We start from the raw sequence: 18,136 nt of genomic DNA, 5'->3' as shown, positions 1-18,136 counted from the left end.
TAGTAAATGGATTCAGGCATTTATAAATAAATATTGCAAAACAAAACAATACAAAATGATCCAATACTTGGATAGAGGACCCTATAGAATTTGAGGAGAACATAGAAACAGAGCACATTGTTCCTGAGTGGTTTAAAGAAGAATTTGTAAGAAAAGAATTTAGAGCCTGAACAACAAAAATAATGAGCAGAATAATAAAACTGGAATCCATTGGGGGCAAGCCTCACCAAAGAAACAAAGGGAAAATAATTATTGAGAATGTGTTATTCACACAGAAGTGAAAGATAATCTAAAAGAATAGAGACAAAAACAATAATATTAAATAGAAACTATGCTCACTGTGCAAGCAAAACATACTGAACTCAAAGACAGGATGAATACAAGCAACATAAGGATCATAGGTTTCCCAGAAGAATGTTACAGGACAAAAAAAGATAAAGATCACTGATCTAAAGGAATATATAGTATAGCAGGGGAAGTGGATTTTATTGAGTAGGCAAAAAGGAACAATTAAAAGTTCCCAAGCATAAAAGAAGAGGTTTATAGCTATGCATTAAGAAGATTAATCTGACATCAGTGTGAAGGATTTCTAGAAGAAAGGAGAGACAAAAGTTGGGAAATAATAATAATAATGACAACAATAATAGGTAGCATTTATAATGTACTTCAAGTTTTACAAAGTGCTTTATGAATATCATCCCATTTTAAGGCTCTTGGAATGATTTTGATTCAGTTCAGTGTAATGCAATTAAGCCCAGTGAACATTTTGTGTGTGTTCCTATTATAGACATAGTAGAGAGGCAAAATATGACATAGCAGATAGCAAGAAGATAAAAAGCATATTTCAGAATCAAGAAGGGCTGGATTGAAGATTCAGTTATAATTACTCTTGGTTAACTCTTGGGTAAGTCACTGATTTTTTTCAGTATATCAGGCAACTTTTAAAAACTATAAATTGGAATTGTTGTTGCTAAGTTATTTTTCATTCATATCCAACTCTTTGAGACTCACTTTGGGATTTTCTTAAAAAAGATATTAGAGTGATTTGCCATTTCCTTCTTCAGCTCATTTCACAGATGAGGAAATTGAGGCAAACGGGCTTAAGTGATTTGCCCAGGATCACTTAGCTAGTATGTATCTAGGACTAGATTTAAACTCATGAAGATGAGTTTTCCTAACTACGGAACAAACATACTATCCATTGCACCACATAGCTGTCCTATCCACCCAAGCTGTGCAATATTTGCTAATTCATATTTGTAATATACTTTAATACATCAATAAATTCATAGTTTGGGGAAGAGGAATGAGGTGGCTAAGAGAGAGAAGGTAGCAGACACAACAGACCATTATGGAACAGCTAACTTTGGGGGCCAAGATGAGTAAAAGCAGTCATCAAAGCAGACAGAGAAGGAGCACTAAGAGGGAGAAGAGCAAGGATGAAAGAGAAGGAGGACATAGACAAGTGGTGAGGGAAATTTAAGAGTGTGGTGTCATAGAAGCCAAGGGAAAAAATGAGATTATAGAATGGAGTTGTGGTCAGCATTGATAAGTGCTATAGAAAGATAAAAACTGATTTATACTAAAATATTTATACCCACTCTTTTTTTGTGGTAGCAAAGAACAAGAAATAAAATAGAAGTCACTGATTGGGGGAATGGTGAATAAATCATGGGATATGAAAGTAATGGAATATTAACTGCCTCCTATAAAATGACAAAAATAATGCATTTAGGGAGGAAAGACATATGAACTGATACAGAGTAAAGAAATCAGAACCAGAAGAAAAAGATACAAAATGGTATAACAGTGTAAATAGAGACTAAAAATGATGTAATTATGGCAAAACAGTGCTAGAGAAAAGTGGAGAAAATATACCTAATTCTCCCCTTTCTCTTTGCAGAAGGACGAAATGTAGAATATGGCATATACAATCAAACATTTTTAATGTAATTTTAACCTGTTCTTTTTTCACCTTTTTAAAGAAATATAAGCGGTAGGATAGGAAAAGGTAGGGTGATGGTTGGATAAGAAAGAGAAAGGGATATGTTAGGAAACAAAAAAATTGCTTATATTTATGTAGTATTTATTTATTATGTAGCAAGTACTATGCTAAGGATTTTAAAATTACTATCTCATTTGATCCTCATTAAAAAAAAAACCCCTTGGAGGCAGGTGTTATTATCATCCTCATTTTGCAGTTTAGGAAACTGAGGAAAACAGAGGTTAAAGGATTTATCCAGGATCACTCAGCTAGTGCCTGAGATCTGGCTTTGAACTCAAGTTTTCTTGCTTTTAGTCTCAGAGCAATAAAATATTAATAAAAAAGTTTTTATAGAAGAAATATAATGATTTAGAAAGGTTTGTTCTTGAAAATCTAAACAAAAAAGGGAATAAATGGGAATACATTAAGTTATTTTCTGGTTCACTACCCATTTTCCATTAGAACTACTAGCTTCTTTTCTTTAAGCCTAGGATATGAAGGCTGATGCTTGTTTTCAAGGATGATTTAGACCACTTGTTAGTTGTGTTTTCTCTCTGCTTCTGTTTCAATAGTTTTTCAAATTCCTAAAGAGTCATTACGCTACATATGCAAAGCCAGATCTGAGTGGCTGCACAGCTGCAGAGGCTCATTGATATTTAGTGGTGAACAAATCTCCCCATTTTGAAAGCTCAGCTGTTTCAAAATACTGAATGCAAAATCATTGGTGAGTTACAATGTGTTAAATTGCTCTAATTAAATGCCTCTATACCATGACACAGTTCATGATATTTCATTGCAAAAATTATAGCTCGAGTACCTACAGTGGTATACACTAAGTTCTTTCTTTCTTTCTTTGGAAGCAAAAAAGAATGGCACAAATAGGACATGGTGATATAATTGCATTCTGGGAAGTTTCACCATTTGAATTCTTTTAGCCCTTTTGTAACCTTTAGCAAAGGATTTTTAGTACAATGTCTCACATTGTCTGCATGTTTTTCATCTATTTGCCAGAAGAATGGGAGCAAATTACTTTTAAATGAAATTTCAAGCAGATGACAAGTTTCTTGATGACTGGAATACTGTTGTTGTTGATATTTTTCTCATTTGGTTCTTTTATACCAAACTCTGGCAAACAGTGGCGTCAACAAAGCCTAGAATCCTAAACGATCAATAAACTCTTTTTGCAATTATTGTGAAAGACACTTATGGCCAGGTACTAATCACATGTATTCACTTTCTCATTAAAATAAATCTTCCTGAAAAAATGCCTTTGACCTTAGCTTTGATCCCTGTGATGTGATGTATGGAACTATTCATAAGAGAGACAGAGGACTCCCTCTCCCTCTACAATATAAACTTCTAAGTTGGTCCAGGTCAGAGCAGGGATTCCAAAAAATCTCTATAGACTAGAATGATGGGTTGAATCCAAAAAGAAACTCAGTAGAAATAAATGTTAACTTTGATATCTGAGTTCAAACAATCAACCCCACAAGTTAAGAATGGAGAAGATGTGGGTAAATAATAGTTTAGATGAAAAAGTTGTAGGCAATCTGAGAACTTCAAATTTTAGTTAACTATATGATGTAGAAACATAAGTTAACAAAATGTCAGGTTGCTTTGAGGAGGGTCAGAGTGTAGAGATAGGAGAAAGAAAAGCATCTGTTAATCCTTCACTCTGTGCCCGTAATATACTAAGTGCTTTACAAATAGCATCTCATTTGATTCCTACAACAACCTTAAGAGATGGGTATTGTTATTATTGTTATTATTATTATTATTATTATTATTATTATTATTATTATTATGCCCAGCTGTTGACAAAACTGAGGCACAGGGCTGGTAAATGTCTATGGCTGCCTTTGAATTCCCTTCTTCCTGACACCACGTCCAATGCTCTATCCACTGTGTCACCTTAGGCAGGTAATATTCCTATTATATTTTGCCTTAGCCAGAACACATCTGCAGTATTATTTTTAGTTGTGGGAACCATATTTTTGAAAGCATATTGAAAAGGTAGAGCGGGTACGGTATAATGGCCACAGAACAGGCTTTAGAGTTAGGAAGACCTGGATTCAGATCCTGTCTATCACAGTGATTGTGTTACTCTGGACTAGACTAAGTTGCCAAGAAGATAGTGTTCTGACTTAAATACTGAAAGGTCTTCATCGAGTGTTCTTCATCTAATAAAGAAGGCAAGCTGCAGAGCACCCAGAAGAAAATAAAGGGGATTCAGAATTCAGATTCAGTTGAATCACAGGATCTCAGCATTTGAAGGGACTTCACTTAGTAGCTAGCCCAAACCAAAGGAGAACAGGTATCTCCTCTAAACATAGTCTTAAAGTATTACCAAGCTTTTGCTCAAAAGAATTTGAGGAAGAGGGTAGATGAAAAATAAAACCTAGGTTTGATGACCTAAAAGTTGTCTTTGGGAAATATCACATAGAAGATGTCATAGCGAAGAGAGATTCAGCTTGTTCTATCTGCTCATGAACCTTTGAATTAGAAGCAGACATCAGAGAGAAACAGATTTGAGCCACATCTAAGGAAAAACTAAACAAGGAGCTGTCTCAAAATGGAATACCCTGCCTTGGAACATAGTGAGTTTATCATTATTTGAGGGGTTCAAATGGGAACTGATTGGTAAAATATCAGGGCTGTTGTAGAGGGGACCCATGCTTGGATTTGAGTCAGACAAGATGACATCTCTAACCCTGAGATGATGTGATTGATTTGATATCCTTGCTGAAAATCTATGCTGAATTCCTACTTCTTTATGAGATGGTTTCTGTCAATGGCTAGATTTGCTTTCCAGCTTATTCTTAAGTACAAATCATAAGAAAGATTGATATTTGCCTCTTTAGCAGGACCAACTTATAATATCCTACTAAAATATAATTTATGAGCCTGATTTGGCAGTTACAGTTCCCAGTGAAGTCCATTATTCAGATTGTCGGTATGAGTTTTGCTTGAGTAAGAAGCATAACATTCAGCTTTCGACATGATAGATATTCTGAGTTCAAGGATGTGTAGACAGGTGTTCAAGAAGGACTAGCCTCTCTAATGTGAGGGTTTACCTATCCCTTTTCAGGATTGCTCATCCCCCGTTGGTGTTTACCTGGCACTCAAGTCTCACCTGTGGCTCCAAGAAGCTACAGCATGTGCAACAGCCACACCTGAGTAAAGCAGGTTAAGGGGAAGTTATAGGCCACAAACCCATCGATGAATTGGGGAGGTGTCTATCCCAAGCAAGTGAATGAAGGCATCTCTGTTCAGCCCTCACCCTTGACCCTCCTATTTCTGATAGAATGAGCAGATTAGAACAATTTGTTCCAATGGCCAATCTCTGAAACAGGTACTATGGAGCTGTTAGAAATTGGTCAGACATCTAAGCCTCCAAGGTCATCCCAGAACATCACCAGTCATTCTTGCTTTTGTCTTAACACTGGATTTTAATGACTTAGAGAGAGTGAAGCTGACAACCTTGTGCAACTCTGCTTCACTTAAATCCAATTCACTCTCAAGTCATGACACCGTTGTCTTCTTGGAAGATGAAAGACAAACAAAAACATTCTGGATTCAAATCCTATTGCTGCCATTGACTTCCCTCACAACTCATTTAATCTCTGTGTCTTCATCTAGAAAGTTTGGCTCATGAGTTCGATCTTTCAGAGCAGATTGATTTAGGGATGACAAAGTGCTTTGTAAATATAGAGGTGTTAGATATTATTCTAATGATCAAACTTAATTCTCCCTAAATGATGAGGGCAGTGTGGATAAAAGTCCTCCTTTCACTTCTAACTACCCAATTACTATGGGATCTGAGAATTTAATGCTAGAAGAAGTGTTTATAAAAGGTATAGTTCAACACATTCATTTTAGAATTGAGGACCTGTTGACAGCTTATGAAGGAGAGAGCCACTTATATCCAAAGAGTGGACTAAGGAGGACTGAATGTAGATCACATTATAGTATTTTCAACCTTTTTGTTATTTTTGTTGTCTGCTTGCTTGTTTTTTTCTCATTCTTCCCCTTTTGATATAATATTAATGATATTATATTATGATAAAAGTAGAAATATGTTTAGATGATTGCACATGTTTAATCTATATTGGATTACTTGCTGTCTAGGGGAGGGGTTAGGGAGGGAGGGAGAAAATTTTGGAAGACAAGGTTTTACAAGGGTGAATGTTGAAAACTATTTTTGCATGTATTTTGAAAAATAAAAATCTATTACTATAAAAAAAAAGAATTGAGGAACTAAACCCTACAGCTGATTTGCCTGAAGTCACAAAGAATGGAATGGATGGAAGCCAAAATTTGAAACTGGGAGTTCTGACTCCTAGAAGTCATCTAATTAGAAGACCTCAGAAATTAAACCTGAGAAAGATTAAAAGTTTTGCTCTAAATAAAATGGGTTTTAACTTGCAGAGTTAGGATTTAAATCCAGATCTTCTGATTGTTCTTTCTACTACATCATTCTCCTATCTCATTATTCTGGAGCTCTCTATGGATAGAAACAAAAGGGTTTACTTATATTACTTTTATCAAAAGTCTATATATTGACCTCTCTATAACATGGCATATATGATGTGAGTAGTGTTACTTTAATCCCCAGACCTGGGCCATCTATTTTTTAAACCTGTATTTACAGATTTAAAAAAAAAAATTCTATCATCTTGAGAATTTTCCAGAAAAGAAATTTCTTGATTAGTTTGCCCATGAGTCCCCATCCTTTCTTATCTTTAACACCTTCTGTAGCATTATGTAGAAAGACCACAGGTTTAAAAAAAACCACAAACTTCTTCTTTAAGAATTTCATTTTAACACAGGATTCTGTTTAACCAAGATATTTCCATGTTCATGTGCATCGCTCTTGGTAACAAAGCTTTGCTGATCTGGTTTCAGCAAATTCTACTAAGTGTAAAATCCTATAGAACAGACGGAGCCTTAAACGTCCCCATCCATGGAACAGTAAATCTTAGTAACAAAAACTTTGTTTTGGTGCTTAGGCTTGTGCTCAAACTGTATTTGAAATGCAGCATGAGATTTTCAAAGTAAAATTGGACAGGTTTCATAAACGATATGCTTGTATTTTTCTTTTATGTCAGCAAAGTGTGTTTTTTTTTAAACAAGGTCTGTAAACTGTCAGCAGAGGGGCAAGCTGTAAGCTAGGACCTCTACAATTCCAGGGTCAAAATAAGAGTGAGAGAATAGGCAAAAGGTACAGTAAAGGAGGGGAGTGAGGAAGGGCATAAAGAGCAAGGATGATATTGAAATCAGATTATCAAGGTTAAATGAAGAGTAAAGTTGTTAACCAATAGAATGCAAGGAAAGATAAGTAGGTGGAATGGTAGATAAAGCATTGGACTTGGAGTTAGGAAAATATGAAATCAAATCTTTCTCCATCTAGGCTTCACTAACTCTTCACTCCTCTGGGCAGATAATTTAGTTTTCTGCAGCCTGTTTCCTCATCTGTAAAATGGGTATAATGAAATCTATAGCCTTTCCTTATAGATTTGTTAGAAGGATCAAATGCGAGATCTTAAAGCTCCAACTTTGATATGAAGTCAGCTATTATTTAGATGAAAAGTGGTTAGAAAGATATTGGGAGAGATGTTTTCAGGAAACTATTGACCTCCAACTTTTGTTCTCATCTGCAATGATATCTATTCTTCACTTTTATTTTTACAGACTCAGGGATTTTTGCTCCTGATTTGCACTTTACTTTCTTTCCCCCTCCCTTTAGGTTATCCTCCCTAATATCACAATCATCTACTCTCACATATAAACTGTCACACAGTATTTTTGTTTTTATTTTTATTTTTTTGCTGAGGCAGTTGGGGTTAAGTGACTTGCCCAGGGTCACACAGCTAGGATATATTAAGTGTCTGAGACCAGATTTGAACTCAGGTCCTCTGACTTCAGCACTGGTGTTTTATCCACTGAGCCACCTAGCTGCCTTTATCCACTATATTTTTAATGCTAAGTTAAGACAAGAACTCAATAAAGATATTATATTTTGTGAATTATTCTGAGACTTATCCTTACAAGTTAATTATTTAGATTTAATGGAGGAGGAAGGGAGTTTAACAGCAACACTGACAAAATTCCCAGACCTCCATGTAGAATATATTGTATAAAATGATAAATCTGTTGGCAAACATGGCTCACTGACAAAACGATTTTGTATTTTGATGTCCAGAATTAACCAAGATTTGCTTAGTCCCTTGGTTGTCTCCCAGGCCATTTGTTCACTTCTCACCACTGATGAAATGTCAACTTTTCCCTCTTTGTTAGTATAAGAAGAAAGGGAGACTGACTCTTTCTGATGCAGTCACAGTGCTTTTAGTCCTTAATCCTCCTCAAAGAGGCTACAGAGAGTACAGAACAATTATCCTGTGACTTGATAAAAAGATTTTTTTTGGTTACATTTTGAGTTCCAAACTGTGTCCTTCTCATCTTCCTTCCCAACTCCTTCCTAGAGCAGGTCAACATGTGACACAAATATAGATATAAACATAGATATAAATATATACAATGTGTGTGTATAAAAACATACAATATATACTTCTAACTATCAATTCTTTCTCTGAAAGTGGATAGCATCTTGCTACATAGATTTTTTTGTTGTTGTTATGAATATTTATATTACTCAGAATAATTTAGTAATTCACAGTTACTCTTCAAACAATATTGCTGTTACTATATATGATGTCCTCTTGGTTCTGCTTATTTCATTCTTCATTATTTGATGTGAGCCCTTTTCTAAGCTTAATTGGCTTATCCTATCATTATTATAGTACAATAGTATTCCATCACAATCATACACCACAATTTATTCAACCATTCCCTCAGTGATGGGCATCTCTTTGATTTACAATTCTTTGCCACTACAAAGAGAGTTGTTATAAATATTTTAGAACATAGTGATGCTTCCCCTTTTTCCCTGATCATCTTGAAAAACAGAAGCAATAGTAGTATTGCAGGGTCATATGCTATATGCAATTTTTATAACTGGACATAATTCCAGATTGCTCTCCAAAATGGTTGGATCAATTCACAATTCCACCAATAATGTATTTCTATCCCAGTTTTTTCACATCCCCTCCAATTGTTTTTATTTTTCTATTCTATAATTTTTTTCTATTTTTCTATTTCTATTTCTATTATTTTAGCTAATCTAATAGGTGTGAGATGTTATATCAGAGTTGTTTTAATTTGTATTCTTCTAATCAGTAATGATTTAGAGCATTTTTATATTACTATATGTAGCTTTGATTCTGTCTTCAGAAAGTGCTTGTTTCTGTCCTTTGGCCATTTGTCAAGTGGGGAATGACTCACAGTCTTAAAATTTCTCTATATATCTGATATATAAGGTCTTTATGTAAAAAATGTTTATAGAATCCTCCCTCCCCCCAAAAAAATTTCCATGTACTAATAATTCAGTTATATTTTCCTTTATGTCTAAGTCATATATCTATTTTATCCTTACCTTGTTTAAATGGTGTAAGACATTGGCCTTACTTATTTCTTTCAGATTGCTTTCCAGTTTTCCCAATAATTGTTTTTAACCAAATCATGAATTCTTGTCCCCAAAGCTTAAATCTTTGCATTTACCGAATTGTTCATTACATATATATATACACACACATATATGTATACACCTATATATGTATATTCTAATGATTTATATGGTTTTACCCTTCTACTCTGTTAAATTACTCTGTTTCAATTAAATTTTTATTTGAATCTTTAGAATTTTGTAAGTTTATCATCATGTCATCTGCAAATAGAAAAAGTTTTATCACCTTAATGCCCAATCTGATTTCAATTTTTTTTTCTTGTTATTGCTATAGCTAGCATTTCTAGTACAATATTAAATAATATTGACATCAGATAATAGGCATCCCTGTTTTACTCCTGATCTTATTGAGAAGGCTTTTAGCTTATCCACATTACAGTTAATGTTTGCTGATGGTTTTAGATAGCTGATTCTTGTCATTTTAATGAAAAATCCATTTATTACTATGTTTTAATGTAGTTTAATATGAGTGAGTGTTGTATTTCATCAAAAACTCTTTCTACATCTATTTAGTGATGTGATTTGTTACTTTTGTTATTAAAATAATCAATTAATAATTTTCCCTATATCAAAGCAGTTCTGCATTTCTGGCATAAATCCAAGTTGCTTACAATGTATCTTTGTGATTTAGTATTGTAGTTTCCTAGCTGGTATTTTAAGATTTTTGGATTAATGAAATTAACTTATAATTTAATTTCTCTGTTTTTGTAGGTCAATTTCATTAATGAATATTAATCCAAAAATCCTAAAACACTAGCCAGGAGACTCTGCAGATATCTATTTCTAACTTATCTAAGATTCTCTTCATTTCCTTGACTTTCTTTTAATTTATTTTTTTGTTAGATTTATTGAATTCTGAAAGAGAAGTCTAAAGACTCTTGCCATTATAGTTTTGCTATCTATTTCCTCATTCAGCTTTTCCTTTAAGAATTTGGATACAGGGGTAGCTAGGTAGCTCAGTGGATAGAGCACCAGCCCTGAAATCAGGAGGATCCAAGTTCAAATCTGGTCTCAAACACTTAACAATTCCTAGATGTGTGACCCTGGGCACATTACTTAACCTCAATTGCCTAAACAAAAACAAAAAACAAACAAACAAACAAAAAAGAATTTGGATATTATACCATTTGATGGATATGTGTTTAGTATTTTGTTGTTCATGACATATGTAGTTTTTTTATTTATCTTTTAATTAAATTGATTTAAGCTTTAACTTTATCTGACATCATGATGGCTGCTCCTTTTTTTTAACATCAGTCAAAACATAATAGTGTGTGTTTCTCATTTTGAAATGTTTTTCATGTAAACAATATTGTTGGGTTTTAGCTTTTGATCCATAGTGCTATCTATTTCTGTTTTATGAGTGAGTTCATCCCATTTACATTCAAAGTTATAATTACTAGCTATGTATTTTTCTCCAGGCTACTTTTCTTATTGTTTATCCTTCTCTGTGTGTGTGTCTCTCTGTCTCTTTCTTCCATCTCCCCCTCCCTCTCTTTACCCCCCCCATCTTTCCCCTCTCACTCATCAGAAGTTTAACATTCTTCTGACCACTGCCTCCTTAATGCACACACCTTTCAAAGAGATCCTCTCTTATTCTATCCCCTAGTTTTTCCCTTTCTTCCACAGTCTCATTTTAGAATCTCTATCTTATTCTATCACTTTGCCCTCCTATTTCTCTGTATTTTCTCTAATTTAAAAGGAGTTTTATACCCATTAGATGTATATTATTCCCTCTTTAACTTAGTTCCAATGAGAATAAAGTTCTCAAACTACTTGCCCCCCATCCTATTCTTTCTTTCACTATAAAAATTCTTCCATTCGTGTCTCTTTTGTATGAAATTAATTCACTCCATTTTATCTCTTTCTATCCAATTTTATTTTTTAGATGAACACATCATAATCAACTCAAGTCCAAACCTTCTATCTATGTATACTTTCTCAAGCTGCACTAGTAATAACATTTTTAAAGTTGCACACATCATTTTCCCATATAAGAAATAAATAGCTTAACTGTATTAAATTCCTTATTATTAGTATTTCATGTTTTCTTTTTTGTTTCTCTTGATTCTTGTAAGTCAAATTCTTATAAGTCTTGTAAGTCTGTTTAGTTCTGGTCTTTTTTTCAAGAATATCTGAAAATTCTTTGATTTATTAAATATTTTTTCCCTTTCAGGATTACATACACAGTTTGGTTGCAAACTCAACTCCTGTGCTCTTTGAAGTATCATATTTCATGCCCTTCAACTTTTCAATGTAAAAGCTGCTAAATCTTGTGTTATACTGACTGTTGTTCCATAATATTTAAATTGTTTCTTTCTCCTTGTTTGTCATATTTTTTCCTTCTCCTGAGAGCTTTGAAATATCTAGAATGTATTTTGGCATGTCTTTCAGGTGGTGATTGGTGAATTTTTTAAGTTCATATTTTACCAGCTAGTTCTCAAACTTCAAGTCAATTTTTCATGATAACTTCTTGAAGTATAGTATCTGGATTAATTTTTTAATCATAACTTTCAAGTAGTACAATTCTCAAATTATCACTTCTTGATCTGTTTTCCAGGTCAATTGTTTTTCGAATGAGATATTTTACTTTCTTTTCTATTTTTCATTCTTTTGATTTTTTTTATTATTTCTTTATATTTTAAGAGGTAATTAGTTTATACTTGCCCAATTTTGATTTTTAAGAACTTGTTTTCTTCCATAAGCATTTGTACCTCTTCTTCCAATTGGTTAATTTTCTTCTCACACTCTTCTTTATTTTCTTACATTACTCTTCTTTTTCTGATTTTTCCTCAACCTCAAAATTCACTTATTTGATTTTTAAAGTCCTTTTTAAAGCTTTTCCAAGACCATTTTTGAGGCCTGTGACCATTTCCCATTTTCTTTGAAGCTTTATAAGTAACTGTTTGGCTTTATTATCTATTGTTTGAATTCTTCATCATAGAAACTATCTGTGGTTGGATTCTTTCACTGTTATTTATTCTCTTTTTTTAATGGCCTATTTCCTTGCTGTTAACTTAATGTCAGGGCTGGGTTCTGCTCCTGGGGTATATACAAAGTTGGGGGAAGTGATATTTCAGGCTTCAAGTTTTTCATACTGTTATTTTTCTGAGCTTTTGGGTGGGATGTCTGACTTTCTGATTCTTCCAATGTTGTATAAATCTATGGCCAGATGTGGTCACTGCTCTTCCGGTTTGGTCTGTGAATGATTTCAGTAACTCCTCTCTCTCCCTAAGCCCCAAACAAGGGCTTTAGGACCACTGCCACCACAAACACTCTTGCTCCCTGAAATCACTCTGGTGGTTATAAGTATCAGCCTACCACCAGCCCTGGAAACAAAATCAATATTCCATTTTGTAATTGATCTCACCTAACAGGGTCCCCACCCCTCTATTACCATACCCGAGAACTGAGTCTGGTCAGTCTACCTGGACCTCACGTCCAGAGCAAACAGAGGCCTCCCCCAATCTTTCTCTGGTCCTGCCACCTGACAATCACATTATCTATGAAGGCTGCTGCTGTTAAGACAATATCTTTTCAATGATGTATCCATTTCTCAGATGGTCAGATCTTCCCAAATTGTCTTTGATTGGACAACTGTTTATTTAATTATTCCTGCTACTCTAAAAATCACTTTGAGGGATTATTTTAGTTTATTTTTGTAATTGGTAGAATGAGGTAATTTTCTTCCTTATTCTGCCATCTTCTCACATTTCTCTCCTAGAGAATTAGAGAATTCTATCCTTAGAAACAGAGTCAAATATTAACAAGTATTTATTAAGCACTAGGTCTTGATGATAAAGAGATTAAAGAGAAAAAAACAGTATTTGCCTTCAAAGAGCTTACATTCAATAGGGAGAATACACTATCTACAAAAATAAATAAATTCAAAATAATTTCAAAGGTGGGGAGTCATTTGCTGGGGAGCAGCTTTTAGCCTGGGTTGATTAGAACAAAAAGACTATCAAAATGAGTATAGGGATAGAAGGTTAGGTACATATCAGTTTGTAATATGATGTAGACTCCTCCATCTCCTCTTCTTGGATAGCAATTTTTCTGGATAAAAGAATAGGATGATAGAGAACCTCCAGAGCAAAGAGCAGCCTGCCCTTTGACTTGTATCTCCTGATATGCCTGTTCTTTTATGAGGAACAAGACTTCTTTCCCACTTTGCAAATTTAACTTCCATCTCCTATTGTGCCCTTTTTTGGCCTAATCTCTAGTCTTCAGAGAAAAGATAAATAGTGATATAGGGCTTCCTTTCTGACCATCTGATCATATCCCTCATGTTATATTTCCCTCAGCCTGATCTCCATTTTTTTCACTCTCAACCCATTTTGCCCTAAAAATGTTTACATGATCCCAGGCATATAGATATATGAAGTAAATATACAAATCAAACATTTGCTGATAACAAATCAGAATTTTGTGACTCCTACATTTAATTGTGAGACTCCATATGGGGTCACAAACTATAGCTTAACAAGTTGGATTGTAGAAGACTATACTATGCTTTCAGTAACTCAGGTTTAAAACCGCTTTTTCTCCATCCCCACCAAGTATACCCAAGCTGTTGCCAAAATCTGTAGATTTCCCCTCTGCAATAATATGAATGTTTCATCTATACCCCTTCCTCTCCTCTGACACTGTCACCATTCTTTCTCTCAACACCTCACATCTGGACTACTGCGGTAGCCTGCTGGTGGGTTCTTTCTGTCTCAAGTCTCTCCTCAATCCAATGCATCCTCCATTCAACCACTAGTGCAGGTCAGTTCATGTCACTCCTACACACATATATGCATTCAACAAACTCCACAGGTTCCCTGTTGCCTCCAGGATCAAACACAAAAATGTTCCTTTTGGCATTCAAAGCCCTTCATGACCTCATCCCCTTTTACCTTTTGAGGCTTTTACCTCTGACCCCTGCCCTCACACTCTTTGATGCAGTGACACTGGGTTTCTGGCTATTCTGTGATCAAGATGTTTCATTTCTCAACTTTAAATACTTTCTCTGGCAGTCCTCCATTCTGGGAGTGCTCTCTCTCCTCAACTTTACTATTGATTTCTCTTCTTTCCTTCAAGACCCAACTAAAATCCTTTTTTTTTTTTTTTTACAGAAAGTTTTCCCAACTCCTCTTAATTCTAGTGCCTTCCCATGTTCAATTATTTTTTTCTTGTATATATCTTTCCTTGAATATATTTGTTGACATCTAATCTTTCCCATTAGATTGTAAACTCCTTGAGGACAGGGACTGTCTTTTTTACTTCTTATTTTATCCCATGTGTCTGACCCATGGTAAACACTTAATCAATGTTTATTATTAAGTGAGTAAAATTTTTAAAACTACATTGAAATGCTATTTCCTTCTTTCCTAAGGATAGACAATATGGTACAGAGAGAATAGTAGAGTTGTTATTAGAAGAACCAGGTTCAATTCTAATTTATCTCTGTCTCTTACTATCTGTATGACTGGGTTTCATACTCAATTTCTCTGAGCTTCACCTTACCCATCTAAAACATGCAAGGTGTGGACTAGGATCATAGAACTGGATGATTACTGACTTTCTTTCCATCTCTAGAGACATAGGTTAATTAGAGCTGACTGGCTAAGAAGAGAGTGTTCCAAGAATAAATGAGAACCTCAGACCATTTGGTAACTCCCTAGTTAGTAATTGGGGAGTGTGAGAATAAGTGTGAGGAGTTATAAGGCCAGAGAGGCTGGTGCTAAAGAATACCATCTTGCTAAGTTTTTTTGATGAGTTCTGGGAATTCAATAAAAGAGACTCTCCTAAGGCCCTAGCAGGCTGGTCTTTGTAACCCAGAGGTGATTTGTTCAGCACTATAAATACTTGGCTTAGAAAGCAAATGTCTGGGTTTCAGGTCAAAAGCAAACAGAGTAGCACAAAAGAAGCTAATGCTTCATCTAGAAACAATATACCAGGTTCGACTCATTAACTTACCAGCTCTGGCAAGGTTATACTTGCTCATTATTCATAATATGTCATGAATGTCTCTTCTACTTTATAATAGATGGAGCTCTTCTGCACAACAACACCGCCACTCCATTTCTGCCCCAAAGAAGTTGCATTTTAGCAACATGACACAAAAGAACAGTACATTTGATTATATCCTAAGTGTGGGCCAAGTGTTTGTTAGCTTCTTGAAAGGTTCAGATTTGCTTATTTCAAGGAGGAAAATGAAGAATTTGGGATAAGGTAACAGTCTCTTAACCTGGTGGGGAGAAAGCTTGATGTCCTAAAGGAACCATCCTGATTGGGCAGCTTGAGAACTGAGGCACAAAGTACAAGATTCATTGTAAACATATCTCTTCCTCATGAAATGGAAAGATGTTCCATGAATGTGTACAGCCTAAGAAATATTTCATTATCAGTTTGAATTTGAATGGACTAATCCTTTGGGAAGAAAGAATGAGATGAGAGCTATGTATTATTCTTAGAACTGTGAAATACTTGGAGTTAGCAAGTGAGAATAGGAACAGAGATCCAATATTCACAGAATCATAATCACCAAATTACAGAATTGAAAGAGATCTCAGAAATTAAGTCAATGACACTAGTTAGAAAACTCCCTCTAAGGATTCCCCTCCAAACAATTATCTACTTTTTAATTTAGGACTTCTGTTAAGAAAGGGATCAGCCATCTCCTAAAGCATCTTGTTCAGTTTTTAGATAGTGTTGATCATCAGGAAGTTACTACCTGTGTGACTGTGTGCAAGTCACTTATTGCCCCAATTTCTTCATTTATAAAATGAGGATATTAATAGTATCTACTCCCCAAGGAAAGGGAAAATAAAGGGAAATATTTGTAAAGCATTTTGTAAACCCTTAAAGTACCCTGCAAATGCTATCTATTTATCTTCCTATTTATCATCTATCTGACCTATCAATTCATCTTTCCATCCAGATCTGTCTAAATGACGTTGGTTTTATTCTGGGTACTATTTCTCTTACAATACAGATAATTATTTAATTAGTTTTTCTGGCTGTCAGTGTTCTATTCACTCATATTAAACTTGCTCAATATGCCAAGCCATATTGTTCATTGACCCTAGAAGAACCAATGAACAGAGCTTAGAGAGTTAGATGCAAATTGCAAAGAGGACAATTTAGATTTTCTGTCATGATTTTTCAGTTCGAAGTGGTATATTTCTCCTTCCTGGAAGTCTTCATTCATAGATTGAGGGACCACTTGTTCTTTATATTAGAGTGGAGATTCCTTTGGTGTATTGAGTAGAGTAGATTGTTGCCTCTGAGGTCCCTTATGATTCTCAAATTCTGTGATTCTAGGAGGATCAGGATTAGCAATATCTTCAGTCTGGGAAAGAAACTCATGATGGTGACAGAATGAAGAAATCCTAGATTAGCAAACTTGCCATAGAAGTTAGTCTAATAGACTGGAGGCAATAGGGCTCAAGGGGAGTATAGGACAATATATAGAAGAGGTAATTTAATCATAAAGGGCAGAGACAGTTTCGAAAGTATAGAAAAGGGAATTTTTATTGAGGCAGGTCAACCCAGAAAAGAAAGGCTAACTGGTTAGTAAAAGAATATGAGACTTTCCAAGTGTCAGAACTGTGAAATTTTCAAAGGAAATTGAAGGTGATAGATGACTAAAGCCTAAGGAGGAATGAACTAGGTAGAATATTCTTTGTTTTTTGAAAACTTGAAAGTGGAGTGAAAATGCGATTCAAGGTCCATCATCAGAGGGCCTGAGGATTTTAAAATAGACATCCCTAGAGAATTGGGGTAGGCAATTGTAGGAGAGTGATGGTTGCTCCAGTTCCCAGGTACCCATTTCCTGGTTGTAGGGTAATGAAATCTATCAGATAAAACACTAGAACCAATCTATTTTCAAGGATAAGACTTGGCAGAAGGGCATTAGTCACAAAGGAGGAAGCAGCTAAGAAGAGTAGGGACTAGTTCCACATAATTGGTCTGCAGAAGCAAGATTCATTTTTAGAGTCATCTTAGTTCATAAGCTTTCCCTTTAGTTTATTATGACGTTCTCCCTATTCTACCCCACCTCAGCCTTTAAGGTTCCACCTCAAAGAAGAATTGCCAGTTTGCTTACATAAAGGAAGTTCTTCCCCAAGGGAGCTTCTACACACATGAAATCACTAAATATTTTTAGTTCTTAACAAAAAATATCCCCACATGGAGCTCCCTGTTTATGTAATCACAGTGTAACCCACTTCAGAAAAGGATGTGTTCTATCTCTAGGGAACAAGGCAAAAAAGAAACATGAATTACTATCACCCTCCCCCTTCCAAAGTTATGATAAGGAAGGGAAAGGGAATAACCCAGGAAAGAGAGTGCTTGAAGTAGCAGTGAAAAAATTAGTAATGTGTACTAGGAAAGTAAATCTTAGAACTTTTTGAAAGAAGAAAGGGAATGACTTTGCACCTCAAGGTTTTTATGGCCCTGAGATGCCACACAATTATCACCTCAGGAGCAAATCAATGAAGGCAAATCCTAGAATCAAATTTATGAATTCTGAAACTTGGTAGTCCAGATACAGAAATGTTAAAAATACACGAGACACTGAAAAT

The sequence above is a fragment of the Antechinus flavipes genome, chromosome 1, assembly GCF_016432865.1.
Source record: "Antechinus flavipes isolate AdamAnt ecotype Samford, QLD, Australia chromosome 1, AdamAnt_v2, whole genome shotgun sequence".
Lineage (NCBI taxonomy): Eukaryota > Metazoa > Chordata > Mammalia > Dasyuromorphia > Dasyuridae > Antechinus > Antechinus flavipes.
Note: the sequence above shows the minus strand (reverse complement) of the source record.